We start from the raw sequence: 24,209 nt of genomic DNA, 5'->3' as shown, positions 1-24,209 counted from the left end.
AACTGCCGCTAATGACAGAATGATAATTTACGATAATTCTAAACTGTTACGAAAGATAATTGTCCTTTCCATATCCAAAATACTTTTCCTAACTTCAGTTAGGTAAACCATATGCAAAAATGGTAAAAGAAGAAAGTATTAGGCCTATTTTTAAAGTCATCGAACAATTAGGTTACCGCTATTACGTTCGATGTGACAGAGAGAGAGAGAGAGAGAGAGAGAGAGAGAGAGAGAGAGAGAGAGAGATGGTTTTAAATGTACTAAACAATAAATATAGTTTATAACACATTGGTCCTTATGTAATATTAACTGTATTGATGGTTTGAATAAATTAAGAAATGGTGTAAACAATTCTTTGTTAACGTATTCGTACGCGCATATTCGTGAGAGCGGAAGCTAGACATCAGCTGATCTAATCACAGCCAAAAGTAAAACAAAAAGAAGTCAGCAATACTCGATTTTTAAAACACACCCGAAATTTAAAAACCCAAGTACATGTTTTATTATAGTGCAATTGACTATTTAAAGAGTAAAAATTTTCTGGAATAGAATGGTGTTTCCTAAAAAATAGTGGTTTGCTGACGAAATCGGATACCGTATTTTAAGCTATGATTGAAATGGATGTATACAAGGTATAATTTTTTTTGTTTTGTATTTAATTGATACTTTAAGAAAACCGATTTTGGTTTCTTCATCTATTTGTAAGTATTGTATAACACGAGAGAGAGAGAGAGAGAGAGAGAGAGAGAGAGAGAGAGAGAGAGAGAGAGAGAGAGAGAGAGAAATTTGATGGCAGAAATCCTCTCTCTCTCTCTCTCTCTCTCTCTCTCTCTCTCTCTCTCTCTCTCTCTCTCTCTCTCTCTCTCTCTCTCTCTCTCCGTAAGAAATAAAACCCTAGTTAACATATGGCAACTTGAGTTTAAGAATGAAATTAACATGACAATTGTTAGTTGTGGCGATCAATTTCTCGCTTCAGGAGGTACACGAAACAAAAACACGGCACTCGATTACAACAGCTGATTTCTCTCTCTCTCTCTCTCTCTCTCTCTCTCTCTCTCTCTAGAGAGAGAGAGAGAGAGAGAAATCAGCTGTTGTAATCGAGTGCCGTGTTTTTGTTTCGTGTACCTCCTGAAGCGAGAAATTGATCGCCACAACTAACAATTGTCATGTTAATTTCATTCTTAAACTCAAGTTGCCATATGTTAACTAGGGTTTTATTTCTTACGGAGAGAGAGAGAGAGAGAGAGAGAGAGAGAGAGAGAGAGAGAGAGAGAGAGAGAGAGAGAGAGAGAGAGAGAGAGGATTTCTGCCATCAAATTTCTCTCTCTCTCTCTCTCTCTCTCTCTCTCTCGAGAGAGAGAGAGAGAGAGAGAGAGAGAGAGAGAGATATTTCTATTTTACCGTCTACTCTACAAAACTAATCTTTGCAAATCAAATGTGTACTGTTTAAAATATGACAAAATATTGCCGACTCATTACCGTAGTTTAGGTTATTCACTGCCGATAAACGAACCCAGTCTACTCGTGAAAACCTTGAACGCCCGGAGGGAAAAATAAGGCTTTTATATATACTGTACTAAACAAAAATAATGCTTTAATATACCATCATTAACACTACCATTACAATTATCGTAAGGTTGGAGAAAGATAATGATTGCCAAGAACGTAACCACAATTCTGTTTACATTTTGTCAGCTGGACTCGCACAGTTAACAGTTGATTTCATTGTTGATGTGGAATTTTATCCTTCAATAGGCTATTCATTATGAAATTATGTTAATAAGATGTAATGTTAATACTGTTTTGTAAAATTTATTATAAATCACCGTATTTAGGGCTACCAATATGCTTAGAAAGACAATAGATTTGATACATTTTATAGTGCTTGACTCGCAGACTTTGAACAGTTTCGCAGATACAGAAAATTTATTTTTGAAAAATAGAGGTCGCATAAAAGGGGAATCGTATAATTCGAACACGCATAATTCGGGACCCTACTGTAGCTGACATTTTGTCCTTTTTGCAGTACTTGTCCAAGTGTTGAAGCAAAACTTGCACCCCGTCATCATTCGCCAGGTGCTCAATGTCCACCTCTTGAAAAACCTTGCTTCTCACCTCGCTTCCTTCTGGGAATGATGCGGCAAGTGTCACAGCTTGTTTCTTTTATTGTTGACATGCACCCATGCCCTCAACTCATTTTTCCAGCTATCATAACTTGTCTCTTCGAAGACCGGCACTCGGGCCTGAATGTAGTCACATAACATGGTCATCTTTTCTTCGTCTCCTTTCTTCTTAATTCTCTTTAATGTCCTTCCACCTGCTACAAACCATGCTCTGCTACCAATTGTTAAGATTGTAGATCAATGTGGCAGGACAAAGTAAAGTCTGATGTCAGTTTCTAAGACAATTTTAATGGTAGCCGTACGCAGCTATCACTCCCACCGGTGCTCCTCTCCTCTGCCACCAATAACAAAATCCAAAAACAAATGAACTGCATGAAGAGCATTGAATCCTTCAAACACATATTGAAGTGAGTTAACAGTTACCTCTTCAGGAATGAAGACTTTTCCACTGACCAGAAGAAGGAAGCAGTGTCTGCCTTTCTTCTCACGGGCCCCAGGGCGCTGGAATTCCTGACCCACTGTGTACTCAACCAGTGGGTCAACTGTGTTTTGAGAAGGCGGTATGCCGTCATCTCAAAATTCCAGAAGCAGGTACCTAGGAGGAAAGCTGTGAAGCTTCGCAACTCCTCGATGGATGGTCCTTCCCTCTCCAACATAGAGGACATTGGAATTATCTCTCCTCGTACAAAGTTTTGAGCGCAGTTGCCCTCAGTCGGAAGTCAGGCTTCCTCCTTGGACTCTATTTTCTGGCGATCGCGAGCCTGTCCTAGTATGTAGTTTATTGGGACAAGCATTTACAAAACTAGTGAATTTAATATTTTATTCTATGATCACTCCCTTGTAAAAGAGCCGATTTCAGACATTTTTTCCTCGATCTTTGGTCGTTCCAAGGCGTGGCCCCATAAACTCCTTTTAATTGAAGTAGAATTGAAATCGAGTTTATATTTTGTGGAGAATAAGGCTGAAATCAGGAGGGACGTTAGAATTTCATAAGTGATTTGACTATTAAAAGTTTATAATGCAGTAAATATTGATTATAAATAAGAACTTTAATACAGTATTAGTAAAATGTTATTAAGACAGATTTTCATAGGCACTTTACAGTTCCGGTAGGCCCTGCTGCTTCCTCCGGTGCCTTAGATGACCGCGGAGGTAGCAGCAGTAGGGGACTCAGCAGTATGAAGCTTCATCTGTGGTGGAAATGTGGGAGGTTGAGCTGTGGCACCCTAGCAGTACCAGCTGAACTCGGCTGAGTCCCTGGTTAGGCTGGAGGAACGTAGAGAGTAGAGGTCCCCTTTTTTGTTTTGTTTCTTGTTGATGTCAGCTACCCCCCAAAATTGGGGGAAGTGCCTTTGGTATATGGATGGATGGACTTTACATCAAGTGGTGGATGACTGACCTTTCTCCTTCAAATTTTTCAGAGGATTAGTTGGTAAAGACTAACTTTATTTTACTATATCAATTGTGATGGCTAAATAGTTTCCCGTTATTGACGAATAGGGTAAGTATTTTCAGGAAACAAATATAATTGATATCAGTACAGTATTTGGAAAAAAGTGAGGAGCTGCACTAATTTATGATAATTGTTATTACATGATAGGGGATGAGGCCTTGAGGATTTGGATAAACAGGGAATAAAACTGGAAAAACAGTTCCTTAATCGTATGAAAGTTTTAGGTGTCAATTGGATCGTACTTGACGCATTACCTTAACCCATTTACCCCCAGGCTATTTGGAACTTTCCAACCCTTAACCCCCCGGCATTTTTTTTTTTCAAGCACATTTTGCAATAAATATTTTTTTAAATTGCTCTAACAGCCTTAATTTTTGTCAAAGAAAGGTCAGGTTGGTCTCACTCTTTTGGAAAATGCCTGAAGTTTCTCCAAAAATTATCAAAAATATACAAAAAAAATGTAAATAGCAGTTTTTTGCAAGGACGTACCAGTACGTCCATTGGGGGTTAAAGGGTGAGTTTTGTGAAACGTACCAGTACGTCCATTGGGGGTAAAGGGATGAGTTTTGTGAAACGTACCAGTACGTCCATTGGGGGTGAAAGGGTTAATCATGTGATGATAGAAATAATATAGTGGTTAAAGGTCCATGTGAAGTGGAATGTCAATACTGTGTTTTTCCTGAAATGATCAGATATAAATCGGGTAGAATGTCAAGTAATGAAGAAGGTAAACTTTTTGGTCTGAGGAATGAAATTTAAATCTAAACTGCAACTGGGAGAAGTTATTTCGGCTTGAGAATGAAATTGAGAAAATTTGTACCATATCAACTATATATGGACAGTAGAATTGTAGGGCTCTGTGTATAAGACGCATTATCTTTTGCAGCCTCCAAAAATGAAATGTCTTAAAAGGAAATTTCTAAAAGGATTTCATTTCAGGTGTAGTCTGGTTGTCTGGAAAACTTGGAGGCAGGGAATAGCTAGCAACAGTTGGTAGCATGTTGCCGAATCGTAACTGCGTGCAGTACCAGCATCTTGGCAGGTTTTTGTTACGAGATCTATAGCTTGGAGATTGACGAAAGCAAGAAATGAATCGTGCCAGATTAAGATCCATCAAGAAAAATAGTTGAAACGCTCTACATAAGCTCAAGATGGGAATGCCAGAGTAACATACAAGGACTTAAAATAAACAGAGTTGAAGACATTTGTTTCTCCAGGGAAAAAGTAACTGCAGTAAGTAAGGTTGCATAAGGAATGCGACGACAGATTTTGGATTAAGCACAGTTTTTGTGCATAAATTAATAGGTAAGAACTATTTTGTTTTTGTTAGTACAGTATTAAACCTTTTACTTAAAAGATTACTTTAGGAAGTTTAAAAAATGTAAACCCAAAAATATGGTACAGTACAAGGAATTGACTGATGTATTGTAGAATAGTAATGAACCTACAGTATAATTATGAGTGTTGGGAGAGACTTCCATAGGAGGAGAAATAGTCCATTTTTTATGGCGACTGCCCTAATACGTCTTATTGTGTGGGTGTTTTGGAGAATGTCCAAAGATGATCTATCCACTCGGGTGTTTGTGGAAATTGTCCATGGAAGGCTTATCATCTTGGGTGATGAGGAGACTGTCCAGGAAGGTTTTAGGTCACTGTCCAAGGAGAACATTTCATGCAGTGCTTTGGAGACTTCCAGGGAGTGCATATCACCTTGGGTGTAGGTGGCAATGAATGAGGAAATTTTTTCCGTTTACTGTATACAAGAAACTGTCGAGCATGAACGGGGACTCAGTCACCCGTCCAGAACGCTAGCCAGGGACATTTCCAATAGGCGATGTCGCACAAGCACAAAAAGGCGTGACATTTATGAAAGCAATTTAGGGTTTTTGCTCAACTCTGCAGAAGGGCTCATCTGTAGTGTTGTGGTAACTGTCTAGGGAGGACATATCCTAAGTGTTTGTGGGGAACTGTCCAGGGAGGGCCTTTCATATGGGGGCGTTGGGAGTGAATGTCAAGGGAGGGTTTATTATTTCGGGTGTCGAGGAGAATGTCCATGGAGAACATTAGTGTCCGGATTGTTGGGGCATCTTTTGTGGGAGGGCCTATCATCTGGAGTGTTGTGAGTGAATCTTCAGGGAGGGCATATCATCCGGGGAGTTAGGAGTGAATGTTAAGGAAGGGGTTATCATTTCGTGTGACGAGGAAGCTGTCCAGGGAAGACATGTCATATGTGGTTTTGGGAGTGACTTCAAGGAGGGCCTATCATCAGAGGTGTTGGGATTGAATGTTCGGAGAGGGTTTACTCATCAAGGTTAAGTGTTGAACGATACCACATGAGATCAAGTTGGAAATGTACTTGTTATGTACATGAGGACAAACTAAATGGTTGAACTGTAGGGTAATGGTATTCTGCAGTAGGCAGGGTTGTATAGGGAATGTGACGGCTATTGTTTCGATGCGAAATTGGCCGTAATACTGTTGCCTCGACAGATTTCAGATTAAATCTAGATTTTGTACTAACACTGATTTAGTAGAGAATTATTTTGGTTTGTGAATACAGTATTAAAACTATAACTAAAATATTTAGTGTAGGAATCATAGAAATAAGTTAGCATTGCAAACCTGAGTGATAAAATACAAGGAATTGACCGAGGAATCATACCAGAATGATATTGAACCTATCATTAGGGGAGTTAGGAATGACTGTTCCGGTAGGATAAATAATCCAGGTGTTTGGGGCGACTCTCCTTGTCATGCGGGGTGTTGGGTAGATTATGTAAAGATGACTTCATCCCAGGCTTGTGGAGACATTGCAATGACACATCTTCCGGTATATTTTAGGGCAACTGTTCAATGACCTATTTATCATATGGGGTGTCGGGGAGAATGTTCAAGGATGATCTATCTGCCGAAAAGTTTGTAGCAACTTTCCAGGGAGGGGTTATCATCTAGATTGTTGGGGAGACATCCAATGTGTGCCTATCATTTAGTGTGTTGTCAACAACAATTAAGGGAATGCCTACAGATTAAAGTGCTGGGGAAACTCTCCAGAGGGGCTTACCTGTAGTGTCAGGGTAACATTCCAGGGAGGATATATCATCCTGGGTGTTTAAGGGGAGGGGGGTACTGTCCAGGGAGGTTCTATCTGTTGTGTCAGTGAGACTTTCCAGGGAGATCTTTTTCGTCTTGGTATGGCATATCGTTGAAGGTTTGAGGTGACTATGTAGGGAGGGCTCATCGTTCAGCATGTGAGTGTCCATATGGCTGTATTATCCATGGTGTCAGGTGAGTGTGCCGGTAGGGATTATCATTATTGGGTGGCAGGGTAACTATCTATGGAGGGCTCGTTATATAGGGTGTCATGTGACTTCCCAGTTAAGGCTTTCATCCTAGGTGTATAGGGACTGTTGGAGGAGGGTTCCTCACTAAATACTGAGGATACAGTTAAGCCCAGCTTTTGTTTCGGCAGGAAGATTTAGGTTAGAGATGAAACACAGGTGAAAAAGTATTTTTGAGAGAGCATTCGAATGTTTTAACTTGCAAACTTATAAGCTGTAGTATAAGGGATTGACAGAGAAAGTATTTTGGAATATGACCCATATCTTAGAGAACTTTATAAACTCATTTCAATGTGTAAGGACATCCTGAATCAAAAATCATTCTCTAAAATATATTCAGTTGAATTGTGGGTACCCAATACTATATGCAATTGAAGTTGAATGGTAACACTTGTAAAATTTCAGGCTATACATTAAACTTGGAGTGCTGTATTCACTTAACAAGTTGCTGTGACAAATCAAGTGTGAAAATTGTAATTTGGAATTTAAATATAATTGAAATTGAGCTTATATCTTGTGAAAAATAGTAATTTGCATATAAAGTATAAGAAAGTGAGGTTTTAGACAGAGATGAAATTACTAAGTGACATTAGGAGCTCAAACTTTTAACTTTTAGAGTTTAAAGTGTTTAGCCTATTAAAAGTATGTAATAAATTTTCATTATGAACAACAATTTTGATACAAAGTCTAATCAAATGGTTATCATAACAGGTTTTCACAGTTTCTTTACATATAAGAAAACCATCTCCAAATCGGGACAGTAATGTGATTGATGGCACTTGTACTTACAGACCTGTAATAAGAAGGAGAGCCAATGAAGAGAGCCAAGAACACGCCAGTGATGTGGAGGAGGAATGTGGAGCATCAGCTGATCAGACGGATCAATGTGGGAGGATGGCTATGGGTAGATATTGGTAGGATGGAACTTCGAGATGATGCAAGTTATAGAAGCAGATTTTGTATGTTGACTCAATTGACTGACCCCACTATATATGTTGAATCATCAGTATTTTACATTTATTATTATTATTATTGTTATTATTATTACTGTATTATTATTATTACTAATTCTTGCTCGTTAGGTCTCTAGGCCATGGAATAGTATTCAAGTAAAAGTAATGGACAGTAGTTGCGAAAATCAGGAGTAAGGGTCATGCGTAGCTATAACCTAGATTATACTTTTTTATTCATTATCTTTTGAAGGTATAGTAAAATAGAATAAAGGGGAACTCAAATTTTTTTTTAGGTCTTTAAGCCTTTCTTTGTTCCAACACCTAACACAAACCCTTTCGCTATTTACAGTAGGATAAATATTTCGGCGAAAGCCTAAACTAGCCAGAAAACTTTTAGCGAGGTATAACCATCCACCGCTAGTTAGCTGGTGTTAGATCAGCCACCATACTCACGCACAAACTGGTGGTATAACATCGCTTTTTATTTTTGCTCAGTAGAGAACAGAAGTTCTGTCTTTCTCTGCCATTAACCCTTATTTAGGAAAATACAAACTTCCTTGAAATTTTGATTTCTTTTCCCTATCAGGTGTGTGTATCGTGAGGTTTCATGATGCAGGTTTGTCCTGGTGTGGAAGGTCGCCCTTGCTGCATCTTCATGTTAGGCCTAGAGACGGATCTTCATGCCATTTTTCCCGCGTGCAGAGGTCACTGATGCTTGCGGGAGTCTCCTTGTGATGTGTCGGGGCCTGAAGGCGAAGAGGTCCTTAAGTCTGTCTCAAATTCCTCGTTCCCTCCTTGTTGACTTCTCAGTTGGTTTCTTCATGGGAACGGTTGAGTAAGAGTGATAGTGGTTTGACCCCAGAAAAGTCTTAAGTTCTGAGGACAATGCATTTTCTCCTTGTTAAGTGGCGCCACCCTCGGTTGTAGGGAGTCACGTCTCCGTTGAAGTTTTAAGTCATCTTTTGGCTTTCTTGATGATCCTGGGTATCCCCTTTAAGGAACGGCTTTTTGAGTTTCTGCAGTAAAGGGCTCAGTGGAAGTGCAGAGCTGCCTCCCCAGGGGTTGACTAGAGTTTTTTCAGTTGAGACTCCAGGGGTAATGCACCAAAAGAGCGTCTCGTGCTCTAGCTTTAGCATCCTCTGGTTTTGCTCTTCCACCCTTCGTTCGTCCCGCTTCGGCTGACAAACGAAAACATTTGAAGACTAGTAGGCCTACTCGTAGGGGTTAGCAGTTGGTTGATCCTGCTGGGGAAAACCCAGAAAATGACTTTGTGTTATGGTGAGCTTTTTCATCGTGCGGAGGGTTCGCAACATACAAAGCACCGAGCATTACCATCTGGTGGCGAGCGCCATCCTCGTTCGTGATAGTCCCTCCTCGCCTGAATGGTTGCCCCAACTGGGCTTCGGGAAATGTGCTGGACTAGTTTTCAGAGCAAGACGACGATGGGGTATGTAGCTGTTTAAGGTTCCTGCTCCTTGCCCTCATGATTTTAAGCCAGGTCCTTTTGGCATGTGCCTCGGGCTTCTCCCTTTCACGAGCAAGAACCTTTTCAAAGTATGCGCCGGCTAGTATCTAGCTCAGCTCTGCCTTGTTTGCCTCCTTTCTGTAGGTGCGCACTAAGCTATTTTCACCAACCTCCGGCTAAAGCCATGGCGAGTGAGGGTGCTTTTACCCACACTGCTACGGTCCATAGACCCTATTCTCATAAGGGAAGTCCAATCACTAAGCGTTAGGGAGGTGGGCAGGCGAGCGCTAACTCACAGCGAGTTTCCAGCACATGTTTAAGGAATCTGTTGTCATTTAAAGAAGATATCATTAGTGCTCCAAAGCTCTCAATATACTTGCTTACATTTTAAAAACCTATTTGTTTGTACAGTAGACCCCCGCCATACGACATTAATCCGTTCTGGTGTTGGTATCGTATGGTGAAAATGTCGTATGGCGGGCAATAGAGTAGTAGCTAATGCGTGCAAAGCCCCAGGTAAAAACCTTGAAAATTTATACGTAACAAAATAGTATAGTATAGTAAGCACTGTACTACAGTATACTTATATATAGTATACGTGTACTGTACAGTATATGATTAAATAACATTACACGTATAAATAGAAATTATATACTGTACTGTAAAGGAAAAATTAAATTTTATTATCTTTGGAGTGACGTGACTTGAGCTGGTAGTGGGTGGAGGCAGAGGGGGAAGGAGGCCGTAAATATAAAAACGTATCAATGCTAATTATGTTATGTACACTTAATAATAAATTTATTCTTACTATTAAACACTTAAAATTAAAAATGCTTTTTTTTATTATTTTTGTCTTTTGAAATTTTTTTTATGATTTTTTTTTTTAGAACTTGAAAAATTACTCTTTTTTAGCTTTTTTAATAGAATCACTTATCATCTTTGCTGTTTGACACTTCTCTTTTGGAGAAATATCTATCCAAAGAAGCCTGTTTCTGACGACTCCTCAAAATATTTCTAAAATGACTCATACACTTGTCATTAACACTCCAGAAGACGACCTGTGTTAAGTTTTTCTGGGTGTTTTTTTTTCAATGAATCTCTTAAGGTTGTCATACCAACCGATAGCTTCCCTTATTTCTGCCGATGTCGTTTCTTCAGTCTCCCCCGTGTCCTCGCCACCACTAAAGCTGTGCTCTTCTTGAATGATGGTCAACTGCATTGCCTCCAACTCCTTCAAGTCTTCAGTCGTAAAGCTCCTCCCTGTGCACCTCGATAAGGTTATCGACGTCAGCCTCATCGACAACAAGCCCCATGCACATGCCTTCTTCGTATTTCTTTAATATCTCCAGCTTCGTTTCCATAGTAATCATCTTCTTACTTTTCCCTTTAACATCACTAGCAATCCTGGGACCCATGGCTAACGAATTAAAGTTGGAATTAAGCACTAAAATGCACAAAAAATACGATATCGCAAGCACTCACACGAGATTAAGTCTTTACGAAACGCACACGAGAATCTGAACTGAACGCACGATTAACAAAGAGAGAGACTGAGGCAGCATCTCTCTCAGGCGTTGTAGAAGGGATTTCGGCCAATAGCGTATCGGCATCTTAGTGACGCTGTGACGCCGACCAATAGCAGACCAGCTTCTTAATGACGTATGCAGTGACGTATGAGCGTGGTGGTAGGAGAGTGACTCGCACAGTCGTACGCGTATAAACCGCCAAGTTTGAATTTTGGAATTCGATGCCATAAAGTAGGGTAAATGTCGTAACGAGGGGACGAAAAAACATCGTATTCCACACCGTAACGTGAAAAAAACGTAAGGTAGGGACGTCGTACCCCGGGATTCTACTGTATTCAATATTTCCTCCTCGTTGGAACTTTCTTTGCTCATACGCAGTTACGAGCTTACTTGTCCCCAGGCAGAGCTAAGACCTCCCCCTTGGAACGTGGTTCGGGTCCTCAGGTCTCTGAAGGGCTTCCCCTATGAACCACTACGCCAGGCTTCCGATCGCCACCTCAAGAGAGTCAGCGAACTTCATGGTCTATCTGCTGATGTCTCCCACTCTAGGAGATGGAGGGAAGTAATCCTCAACTACGTCCCTGAGTTTGTAGCTAAGACTCAAAAAATGGGTGTGCCGGACTCCAGGTTCGGCCCATTTCGGATAGAGAGTCTTCGTTCTGTAACCGAAGATCCAGACCAACTGTTACTATATCCAGTAAGAAGTCTGAGGTGTTACTTAAGAAAAACAGCAAAAGCTCGCCCCCGTGTACGAGCACTTTTTGTCAGCACGGGGAAGGTCAAGAGGAGGGTCACGAGGAATACTATTTCCTCTTTGTTAAGGAAAGTAATCGAATACGCTCTATGTCCAGATCCTCCTCTGTCCAACCGACCCAGAGCTCATGATGTCAGAGGCATTGCAACGTCTCTGGCATTCAAGAAGAATTTTTCAGTGGCACAGGTATTGCAAGCGGGCGTGTGGAAGCGTCAGACGACCTTCACAGCCTACTACCTAAAAGACGTAACCCACAGGAGAATGGAATCCTTCTCCATTCGTCCTGTGTTGGCCGCACAACAAGTGATCTAATGCCTCAGGCTCCTTGATGGACAAGTAGCAGAGGGTTGAGGGCTGAGGTTACCCGGGTTAGTTTGGGGTGAATGAAAAGAATGTCTGGCTCACTTCTTTCTTTTTCCTTCTCCCCCCCTGGGGAAACAGCTCCGCAAGACCGAAGCATAGCTGACCTCACCCCTCTTCAGGTAAGATTCGTTTCCCTTGTGCTTCCTGACTATGAATGAATACTTTGTTACGTCACCAATACCTCATGAGGGAGGGTATTGGATATGTCTTAGAATCCTCGAGTTCCTACGTAAAGACAAGCCACGAGTCTCTCTCACACAAGCTTCTGCAGGCCGCTATCATTGAGTTACCTTGTAACTACTTTGATTTTAGCTAAGGTAGGGTTCCTACTAATTAGATCAAAATCAATTAGAAGGAACCCCGGGTCATGACCAAGGCCAGTTGGTAGAACTTCCTCCCTCCTAAGAGTAAGGCACCCTATAAATAGCGAAGGTTTGTATCTGTGTCGGAACAAATAACAAATTTGGAAATAATTTGTATTTTTCCCAACATACAAACCTGGAGCTATTTATACAAATTGGCCCACCACCCTGTCCCCCTAGAAGTCCTGCCAGAAAGCAAAAGAGGTTACTCAACCGACAGGTGTGAGTGAGCGGGTTAGCCAGTCTACCCCAACCCCCTCCCGCTAACTAGCGGATGGGGTAATTATCCCTCACTAAAATTGTCTCGGCTGGTTTTCAGCGTTGCTGAAAGTAATGCCCTATAAATAGCTCCAGGTTTGTATGTTAGGAAAAATACAAATTATTTCCAAATTTATTTTGACCTGTTCTGTAATTTTTAGAGTTAAATAGAAGCCTTTCTTTAAATTTTCTCTTAAAGACTCATCCATAATTAAATCAGTAAAATCTTTTTTTGTAAACAGTATTATGTTGGAGTATGGGATCTCAGTGGGAAGCATTTAAGGAATTTATGTTGAGAAATCACTATCTGAATTTGTTTTCCCATATTTAGTCATTTGATTGAGTTTATACAATGTTAAGATATTTGACCAATAAGCCTTGTGGAAGTATTTGCTTTGTATTGCCTCTTAGAGTAAATGGATATGTTTCAGTCAGTGGTAAATTAGATTATGTTTAGTGTAGGGTTGTGGTGTTCAGTCTCAGAAAACTACAGTTGCTTGTTCTTACAGAAATACAAACCCTTTTCCTTTAAGTTTTCAGCAAAGCTGGATACTGCCGTTAAAACAGTGAGATGGCGTTAGTTAGCTGGAGGGTTGCTGGTAAAACCTCCCCACCTGAAAGTCCAACGAGCTCCCACTTTTCTTTTCAACTGCTGGATAGTACAGAAATACTGCAGTTGCCCTCAACTGGCTGTTTTTATATTTTGCTTTTATATTTTGGTAACTTATCTGTTGACTATCGTGTTCGAGGGAGTTTTAGCAGGAGAAAATTTGCAGTTGTTTCCCCGTTAACTATATACAGTTGTCTGTGCAACCTGGAGATATCCACATTCTCTTTCTTATTAGATTGCAGTCCTGTTTGCAGTTTATTCCCTTGTTTATGTGGCCTTGTGACGACGATAACAACGTAATCCCGATAATTGTTTTCTGTCGGATGAAGGAGGTTTTGTTGCTGCCAAGTTTGAAGGGTAAGGGCATCACCCTTGTTCTTCCCTTCACTGTCAAGGCACTCAGGACTTATCACCTGGTTGTGCTCTTCTTCATAGGTCTATTCTCTCTGTATGTGTTGTCTTTGGCCTGCATGACCCTGTAGAAGGCAAACTTAGAGTTCTTCCCTCTCTTCAGCCTCATCTTTGTGAGAGGGTTTTTGATGCTGTTCATCTTTTTAGAATTCCAAGAAGACTGATTGATAAGGGTCAAGTACGTGTGACTCCTACCGGGAGGGCTTGAGGGCTCATATCTCGTATGTAGGGCACCACCCTATTTTCCCACTTCCTGGACGATCATCTTCGACTGTTCCTGTATCTTCTTCCTCTCCTGCTGCCGAGCCTTAACCTACTAGCAGGTACGTGTCGGTGTATACGTAATACGCTAATGCTGCCAGTGCTATGTCAAGACATTGGCAGCTGCCCTGGTACCTCTTGCAACACGACATTTCCAGGACACCCTAGTGACACAGAGACTTCAAAGAACATTGAGACAACCACAGGTGCAGATCCTAGTATGTTGTTGCCTCGTATTTTTTGGTTCATTATATAGGGGTTTACATGTCTGCCATCACTATTTGGTCTCATACCAAACTGGACTGTTGCACCTTCATGCAGGATGATAGGCACTGCCATCCTTCCCTTCCCTCTTTGGAGAGTTCCAGTGACGACAACCCAACAGAAGGAGCGTTCGATCAATGAGCAGCCCCAACGTAGTATTGTTAGCTGATTGATCCCACCACAACATAATCTCTAAGGAGACGATCACATTGCACATAGTGTCCAAGACCCTGGCCCTCCATATCACCGTCAGTTTCCACCTGGTCCGTCACCAATTGAACAGTCTTGGTATGACTAGTCACTACGAGATCTGTCTTCTACGCACTTGTCAGACACCACTCAATACAGTATAACACATTCGTAACTGGATCTCTCGCACCTTTTCTTTAATGACTTTCGTGTTAGAACTTCTGCCATCTGCTTCATTTTAGCATTCCCTGTCTACAATACTGGTGAAAAAGGAAGATATGATCATTCTCGTCTCTTGCAAGGGATACTAGACCTGCCTTTCACGAGCACTGAAGTTTTTGTTGGGGTCGTGCATTTGTGTTTCGTTCCGATTATGTCCTCTTCCCTCAGGCAACGCATGCAGCGTTACTACTTTGCAAGCTATCCAAAGGAGTTTGGTAAAGAACTCAGTATTGATGAACGGCAATGCTTCCATTTGGGGCTAACATCTACAAGGAGCTTATTTCACAGACCTTTATCAAGCAGGTGCACTCTGGGAAGTCGTCAACAAGTTAAGAATGTTTGCAAAGATCAACCCAGACAAGAGACTGTTCTACCAAAGTCTCTGAGTTGACAGGGATTCAATGTAAGGTTCAGTTGTGATTCCTACATCACTGCGTGGCAGAAAGGCTTCTTACGTTAGGTCTTCACCATCGATCGTTCGGCTTGCCATTCAGCTGAAAAAGAAATTTCCCATATTCCCCAGTCTCCGTTTGTCGGCAGCATTTAAGGATGCCATCCAACACCCATTGGAATTCTAGACGTTTACTCCTTTGTGCCAATTTTCCTGATTTGCCGATTACTCAGCATTTGGTAAACAACATTGAAGCTTAGCATGACTGATCTTTCCCGACCGGCCACTTACCGATGTCATCCAGATCAGCTTTTTTCTTTCTTCCTCCATCAGGGAAGCTCCTCAATCTTCATGGTAAAAGATTCTGCTTGCCCCTCAATACCAGTTTTCAACTGGGAATTGGGTTTAGACTCCTCCCAGAATGGTCTACACTCTTTAGGAGCTTATAGGGAGCTCAAGCTGCAGGAATATTTCAGGAGTTTCCAGGTCCCTCAATCTACCTTGCTCGAACCCAGGTGACGAGCGGTAGATAGGGCTTCTTGCCTCGTGACTATCCTAGCCTTGACTAAGTAGGTAGGAGATTGTATATTTTGGCCTGTGTCATAAGTCATTCTTGAGGATATATTATCTCCATCGCCTTGGTTCATAAGTTCGTGGTCAGTACCGAGAATCCAGCTGTCCATGGGTTCAAGAGCATCTTCATCTCTTCCCTACAGAGAGCATGCTGTTTCTTCATGACTTTCGCTCTTGTACATGATTGAACTACTTTAATATTTCCCTGGAAAGTAAATCAGTTAATTTGGTTATAGGGAGTTCTTCCCTCCTAAGATTAAGTCTCCTATTAAAGGAAGGTTTGTATTTGTGTAGAAACAAATCAAAAAGTTTTAAGTAATTTGGGATTTTACCTATGTCTGTTTGTTTGTTGCTAGCCTGACCCAAAAAGTTACAAATGAATATTTCTTTAAAGGAAAAAACTAATGTGTTATAATGGGAAAAAACAAATTAAAAGGCAATGCCTAAAATGGAAAATTAACACTAAGAAAAAGCTATGAACTTTACTACATATAGTGGCATGTTTTTATCACCAAAACCATATTCTTAGTATATTATGCAAGGGTGAAAAAAGGGATTTTGACGAAGGAAAAACCTATTTCTGGGCTCAACCTGTGTTGCTCCGTGAAATGTTCCTCAAAGCACCATTTCTAAGGTATAAATACTGCTAAATATACCAGAGAAAAAAGTTGCATGGAATGCCAGGAATATACCCAGCTCACTCACCCTTATAGGGTGTCGGTATTAAAACTGGGGCGAGTGAAACCACTACCAGAGGTCCCTTTCCAATTACACTTCTCCCTCCTCAACATTCCCCGTTACTACGAGGTGTTGTTCTCTACAGCTACTGTCACCCCCCCCCCCCCCACCACCACTACCACTACCACTACCTATCCTTCTCCCGTCATTCCTATTAGCACCCCAAGCTTGGGCCAGCCTAGGGTGAGGAAAAAGGAGGGAGGGTTCACTGGGCGACACAGGTTCCTCGCCCAGAAATAGATTTTTCCTTCGTCAAAATCCCTTTTCTGGGCTCAACCTGTGTCGCTCTGTGAAATAGTAACAGAGAATTGGTCCCATAAGCTTGGAAATACACAAAAAGTTAAGGAACTGAATCAAAAATAGACTAATTAAAATAAGAGTGTTTTACTAAAATCCTCAACATACCAATTTCTTAATAACACCCCAAATAAAGGTCAATGTTAAGGTAGGGGGAAAAGGGAAGGCAGGTGTCACCCTGCTCCTTAATAGGAGACAAGGCACTAAGAGGGAAAATATATATGAAGATAGGACCCTGTTATAATGGTTGTGTTAAATCTGAAGGAACCAATATATCTATTTAATCCTCCAAAATTCATGTGACGAAAATAATTGACTGATGTTGCTACAGCCCGGATATCTTGGGCATGTGGGACAGATTCCGGCTTGGTTCTTTTAATAAAATAAAGAATCTATTGTTTGATTCCTTTCAGGGAAATGTTCCTCCATCCTCTCTAATAAAGGTCCTGAAGACTTTAAAGAAGTTCAATTTAAATAGTTTTCCAGAGTGATAACTGGGCACAGAGATAGATCCTGTGGAAGGGGGACAATCTTCTGTGGATTCTCATTCTTTTCCAAGAATTTTCTATCTAGAGCGAATAAAATTCCACCGGAAGAAAGAAGTCAATAGGATTAGGTTCTCTAGATAATGCTGAGAGTTCAAATATTCTGGCTCCTGAGGCTAAACTTATCAAAAATAACGTCTTCCTAAGAAGCGCTATATAAGTGCATGAGTCAATATCAGAGTCAGAATCTAGATCAAGGATATCATTTAAAACCCATGAAACTGTGTGAGGGCGAGTTACTGGTTTTAGTCTAGTACAAGCTGACGGAATAGACGAAAAATACGAATCTGTAAGATTAATATTGAATCCGATCGGAAAAACTTTCTTTAAAGCAGCTTTAATCATAGTACATACATACATACATACATATACCAAAGGCACTTCCACCAATTTTGGGGAGTAGCCGACATCAACAAATGAAACATTTTTGTTGATGTCTCGTAGGATTTTTATACAGGAGAGGGGGTTCCCAGCCCCCTCGTCCCGTCCCTTTTAGTCGCCTCTTACGACACGCAGGGATAACGTTGGCGCTATTCTAATTGTTTTTATGCCCCCGCGGCCACAGGGTGCATAATAGTATTATTGGCTAGGCCTCCTTCCAAGAAAGTTCTGAAAAAGGTAACTGCCAGATTCGTAGTCAGCGTCCGAACCTCTGAGTCTCCCAGAAATTGGCTAACTTTCTTATATCAGAATCATATTGCCGAAGGGTAGAATCTCATATACCTGACACTAGGAACAATCTGTTAAAAGGGTCAATCTCAGCATCTCTTTGTGCGGCAAATCGCAGATAGTCCATAAAGTGAAGGCACTCTGAACTTGTGAGGAAGCAGACACACTGTGAGATAGTACCATCCGTGCCAACTTGGTTCGGGAATCCGCCGAGGTCGGAGTCCTAGTTCCACCAAGATAGGGAACCAGTTGCATTGGGCCAATTCGGGGCTATGAGGGCAATCTGACCTTTGAAAGTCCTGAGCATGTCCAGGACTTTCATTAACATGTTTAAAGGTGGAATCGGGTAAATCCACCGTCAGTTGTTCCAATCTATGGACGTGTCGTTTGTGACATAGGCCAGAGGGTCCAGGTTGGGGGCCACATGACCTTGTGGCTTGTGGTTGGATTCCGTGGCAAATAGGTCTACTTGGAGACCCGGAACCTGTTGGCAGGTCCCATTAAATAACTTTTCGGCCAAGGACCATTCCGACTCCCACGAAGGTGTCCTTGTTATATCATTCTCAACCACATTTCTTACTCCCGCCAGGTGAACAGCTGACATGTGCTAAAGGTTCCCTGTTGCCATTGAATAGATAGCTACCATCACTTGATTTACGTGACTTGATTTGGAACCTCCCCTGTTTATGCAGTGGACTATCACTTGGCCGTCTAGTATTAGACTGATATGTTGATTCTGTGACGGGGAAAGACTTATTAGAGTCAAGAACACTTCCATGACTTCTAGGATATTGATGTGTAGTTGTCGGAGTGTCATTGTCCACAACCCCTGGATGTGTTCGTATTGGGAATAGCCTCCCTAAGCGCTGAGGAAGTCAACTAAATGAACCACCAATTTTGTCGCTGGGAATCGAAAAGGTACTGAGTTTGCTAGGTTTTTGACCTTCGTCCATTGTTGAAGCCTTTTCCATAGTGTAGGTGAATCCGAGAAATTTTGTCTTGATATTTCTCGTTTGCTTTGGACCGCCAAACTCGATTGATGTGTTCCAGATTGACTCTCAGTAATGTGTCTATTACTGAGGGAAACTGGAGTAAACATAGGATTCTTTCTTGGTTTCTCCGGGTCGTTAGTTTGTCCTTGAGAGATCCTCTTGTGTGTCTTACTATTTCTATCATCTTCTGTGGTGGAATTGACTGCTTGTGTGATGTCAGGATCCATTAAAGACCTAACCACTGGAAGCATGTTGCTGGAGAAAGACGGGACTTTTTGAAATTTATTTGGAAACCTAAGTATTCCAGAAATTTTTTACTTAGCCAGACGCCTTGTGGCATTCCTGACGGTGTTAGCCCAGATAAACCAACCGTCTAGGTAGGCCACTAACTATTCCTTGAGTCCTCATCTCTTGGACGACTGTCTCCGCCAACTTAGTGAATAACCTGGTCGCTATGTTGAGTCCGAATGGCATCACCTTGAAGGTGTAAGCCCGTTTGCCTAGCTTGAATCCTAGGAAAGGACGAAAAAGCCATGCTATCGGAACGTAAAAATAAATGCCTGTAAGATCTATAGAGGTGGTGACGGCCCCACGGGAACATAAAGTCCTCACCTGTGAGACAGTCAGCATATGGAACTAGTCGTATTGAATATATGTATTCAAATAGGACAGATCTAGGTTACTCTTCGTTTGTCCGAGTCTTCCTTTGGCACTCTGAACAAACGTGTTTTAAATTTTAAGCATATTACTTCTTTTATTACTTTCTTCAGAAGAAGATCTCCTGTGTAAAGTGTTAAATCTGCTGCTGAAATCTGATAAAAACTGGTTGGTAGAGGAGGCTTTTTCATCCATCTGCACCCCAGACCTTTCATTATAACGTTGTATGCCAATTGCTGAACACCCAACGGCTCCAAAAGAGGTACAGCCTTCCTCCTACTTGCGGAGTTTCACTGGTTTGCAGAAGGTCTGCATCCACGGCTCCCTCGAAATCCTCTACCTCTCCCAGAAGCTCTTCTACTGCCTCTATGCAGAAAGGCTCTTCTAGCTCTACTACCTCTCGCATGCGTATTATATCTGTGAAACACTCCCTGTGTTTCGAAGGAAGGATGATACGCCGGAGACGCAATAAACGGAGTAGTGGCTATTGGTTGTTGAGGTGGTTGGCCTAACCACACATACTGATTTTGTGGCTGGGTTCTTGAGGTGGAAGGCTGGCTCACCTGGGATACTGGCATTGCCTGTAACACATCGTGAACCTGTGGCCTTTGGAAGGACTGAAACTTCCTGGGTCATCTCCTGTCTCGTGATTGTGGTCTGGTGGGCTCGAATTTTCTTTTTGGAATTAGACCCCACCAGACTCAGGCTTTGGTTGACTCTAGCTGCTCCTCTGAGGATGCTATTTACCACGTCCTCCAGGAAGAAGTCCGCTCCTCAGATCGAGACCCTAAGTAACCTGTTAGACTCATGCCTAATGGAGTCCTCAGGTAAGACGAGGTTCCGGCAATGGCGACGGACCACTGCAAAGTCATATGTATCACACTGTAGTGTTTGAGGCAAAGACTTTGTCAGGATTTTAAAAAGTGGCTCCTCGCGTAGACTAACAAAATCATCTCTGCCATCGGGGCTGAGTTGATAGATCTACCCAGCCTGGTTCTTGCACCGTATTCTATCTTAATCAGAGAGTCTGGAAGTCTGGGGAGTCATTCACTAAACTGAGTGGTGGCACAGTCCTAGTTCAATGACCCTGCCGTGAAAGTAAACGGTGCATCGATCCAGCATTCTTGGCCTTCCGGGAACAACAGGGAAGTTAGTTCCGTATTCCTTAGTTGCGGCATGAACTTGCCTTCCATACCCACCTGTACGGTAAGGCCTACTACCTTGGTGGTACATGGTGTCGGGGTTTGCCTGTCCACCTCGAAAATAGTGTACGTATTCTTATGAGGAGCTAACTTGGTATTGACACATTCCCACTCATTTAAAGTCCGGACCCGCCCGGCGAAATGTTCCTTAAAGTCCGGACCCGCCTGGCGAAATGTTCCTTAAGGACCGAGCTTACTCTTTTGGCTAGATAACGATTTCCTTGGGAACCTTGTCTACCCGTATTAGCTCTTCCACTGACAGGCGCTCATATCAAGGGAAGATGAAATATAAACCCGGCGGATATCATTCAAAATCTTCTACCGGACAGGGACCACCTCCTGCTATTGCCAACATGTTTCTGAGAACGGGGCATGAAGAGCCAATCCCCACGGGTCCTTCTAAACGATCACCGGGAGCTTTGACGCATCCGGAACCACAAACTACCGTTGTTGTGGTAGTCCGGACCGCAAGGATTTTCTATCAGATTTTCCTGATTTTGCAGTCCCTGGCCCAAATCGTCCATAGACAGCAGTCGATCGGCAATTGGACCAAACTGGGACTGGACTACACTACCCAACCTCTCTGGCTCGAGAAGGCCACCGGATCGAAATCAAGTTCCGACATCTGCCCTTTTGAGCTTCTTGCTCTTGACCCCTGATGTGGAAGATTAGACCCTGTCGAGTCCGTCAGTAGCTTAGAAGCTGATGATGGTCTGGTTGGGAGTGGTTTGGGTAGCCTAAAAGGCAGGCCCACTTTGGGTAGGGCCAACCTCACACGTTTTACCTTAGAGGCCACTGAGCATGGCACCCAGCATGAGATCAGAAGACCTCACGCCCACACGACTGCAGCAACACAGCAGTGCATGCTGTCTCCTGACAGCGTACCTGTAAGTCAATTTGATACACGAGTATCATACTTGATTTCGCCGGAAAAAAACGGCGACATAGATATCATACATACATACATATACCAAAGGCACTTCCCCCAATTTTGGGGGGTAGCTGACATCAACAAATGAAACAAAACAAAAAAGGGGACCTCTACTCTCTACGTTCCTCCAGGCTAACCAGGGACTCAACCGAGTTCAGCTGGTACTGCTAGGGTGTCACAGCCCAACCTCCCACATTATCCACCACAGATGAAGCTTCATAATGCTGAATCCCCTACTGCTGCTACCTCCGCGGTCATCTAAGGCACCGGAGGAAGCAGCAGGGCCTACCGGAACTGCGTCACAATCGCAAGTTAAATCCACTGTGTATAGCTCAGCAGAGTCGTATTCTTTCTTATCCATTTTACAACAGTACCGGTGGCACCACTCATGGAGGGAAGGAAGGGATTAGCCTCTTCTCTCAGAGAGAGGACTATTATCGTAACTTATCTGGAATACTCCATAGATTCGAGAGAATATATAAACTCATCAGAATCGAAAAGAAACAATAAAGATGGAGGCTAAACCGGGGAAAACACTTTACAAACGCATAATATGAGCAAAGGTAACTCTGCTCCGGTAGGAGTCCCGACAAAGGCGATCGAGTACCACCGGGGCTCCGGCACGAATACGTTAATGTAAAGTCAAATAATAACATAAAAAGTTAAAATTCATGCATGCAATATCACATCTTATATAAATTACCTAAATAGCTAACACATTTGCGTATAGCCAGGAAAGGGTCGCCAGACTATCTAAATAATATACAATAATATAAGGGACGACAGCAGTCATGAAATGGCTGCCTCCGGCATCGGCAATCCTCACCAAAACACACTTGAATTAATGAATTTAACCGTGAAAAGTGAGACCAAAATTACACCAAGGAAAGATTGAATATTCAACTTTCCAGATGACGAAGATGCTGATGATTGCATGATGAAATAAAATCCAGATCTTGAAAAAACACCGGGCTAAGGGAGAGCACACACACTCTTAGCAGGCTACAAGAATAGGAATGGAGTCACTGTAGTAGTAGGGAAGGGGATCCAACGGGTACCTAGAACGGCACCCCTTCCTATTTGCCGCTCCTCCCCCTTTCATCGAAGTGTTAAATCTATTCGGGGTGAAGATTGCCATGTGTCGTATCTAAAAATACATCCCTTGATATTATACGATATCCTTTATTGGATACTCGTGCCAGGAGTTGGAATCCTGGAGACCTTTGGTTTTAATTCTATGGGAGTATCACTGTAACAAATATCCCTTAGAAGGCTACCTATAGGAACCATTCCATCAGCACGACATGGCCTGAGCCCAAAAATCAGTCATTCTATGACTAATGATAATAATGTGCTCATCATGAAATTAAGTATCTCAGTAAGGTTTAGTACATCACACTGACCATTAAATCAGATTGAAATGTCACATCTAACCTTTACAACCAACATCACCTGTCAAGAAATTTAATTTTGAACACAGCAGAGCATACCAGGATGGTCTTGCTCCGGATTGACAACACGAGAAATGGTGCTCGGCAGCTTTCTCAGAGCTGGACTGTGACTGAATTCTTGTTCCACAGTTTTCAATGTGAGAAGTGTGGCTTTACATGATTACAATGAAATTATATACAGTATCCTCTGCGTAAGGTATATTGCCAACTCAGGCAACTTCACAGATTTCATCACAAATGTCATAAACTGGGTTATTTCAGGTCATATAGTTTTGGTACATCTTGTCTGGTCTACTGCGAGTTGGGCGTTTTTCTAACCCGAAAAAAAAAAGAAAGGAGTCATGAGATAAGATGGCTGATTGTTAAACTATGGTAAAAGTGTTAAAAATATAAAATGATCAGTATGAAAATGTATAACTTGATTTTATTTTCATACAAACTGGTATTATTTCTTTACAAACTATTAATTTAATAGTGCCAGGATCATGACCAAACTTGGACCCTGCCAGGATACGACCCCATCTCCATGCCATCTCTGTATGAAGTGTGGAGTGGCATGGAGAGAAGAGGCTTTTGTGCACCCTGAGGGCTCTGCAGTGCTGTCTGAAGAAGGTCTGACTGCTCAGAACCTGGGTGACGGCGACTCTTTTTGGCTGAACCAAGAAAGAGCTGTGTAGAACAAGATCTCTTTTGGACTTCGGAAGTCTATCCGTAATGCGAACGCTTGAATTGCTGAGAGAGTCTAGGTTCCAGGTAGGACCGGAACTTGCAAAGTCCGGGACTAGGCTCCACCCTCGTCTTCAAGAGGAGTCTTGCAGTTGGCTTAGTGTGAAGGTTGGGTTGTTGTAGTTTATGTACCAGAGCATTTTCATGGCCTTTATTCCAGAGGAGTACTCAAGCTTTTGACACATTTGCGCTTGGTCTTGTGATGGTTGCTAGCCCAGATCCCTTAGGAGACAGTAAGCATCTCCTCTCTGGTAACATATAAATTTAACTCTGTAAAGGAGGAAGAATGACTGACCCCTCCTCCATTCTTTCTGCCTCTATCTTAGGGACAAAGTGGTCAAAGTGTTACTCGCTTGATCTGGCGTGAGGATGTGAACTACACTTCTGAGCTCCATGTTTAAAACCTATGGAAGTTCTCATCCATCCTCCATAGACAAGAATGAGGATGGTAGAATATATACCAGCACTTTGTCATCATAAGCCAG

General features: G+C 42.1%; 1 long non-coding RNA gene across 2 annotated transcripts in view; it reads left to right on the top strand.

Annotated features, from left to right (window-relative positions):
* Positions 1 to 24,209, top strand: part of LOC137635199 (uncharacterized) — a 38,191-nt gene that overhangs the window by 8,908 nt on the left and 5,074 nt on the right. The window contains exons 2-3 of one of the 2 annotated variants that reach the window (XR_011042608.1): positions 4,516 to 4,881; positions 7,706 to 7,818. This is a non-coding gene — a long non-coding RNA (uncharacterized lncRNA). Of the gene's footprint in view, positions 1 to 4,515; positions 4,882 to 7,705; positions 7,829 to 24,209 lie in introns of both variants that reach the window. The other variant, XR_011042607.1, reaches the window with a different exon arrangement.

Source organism: Palaemon carinicauda, unplaced genomic scaffold (assembly GCF_036898095.1).
Source record: "Palaemon carinicauda isolate YSFRI2023 unplaced genomic scaffold, ASM3689809v2 scaffold100, whole genome shotgun sequence".
Lineage (NCBI taxonomy): Eukaryota > Metazoa > Arthropoda > Malacostraca > Decapoda > Palaemonidae > Palaemon > Palaemon carinicauda.
Note: the sequence above shows the minus strand (reverse complement) of the source record. Positions and strands in the feature narration are given on the sequence as shown.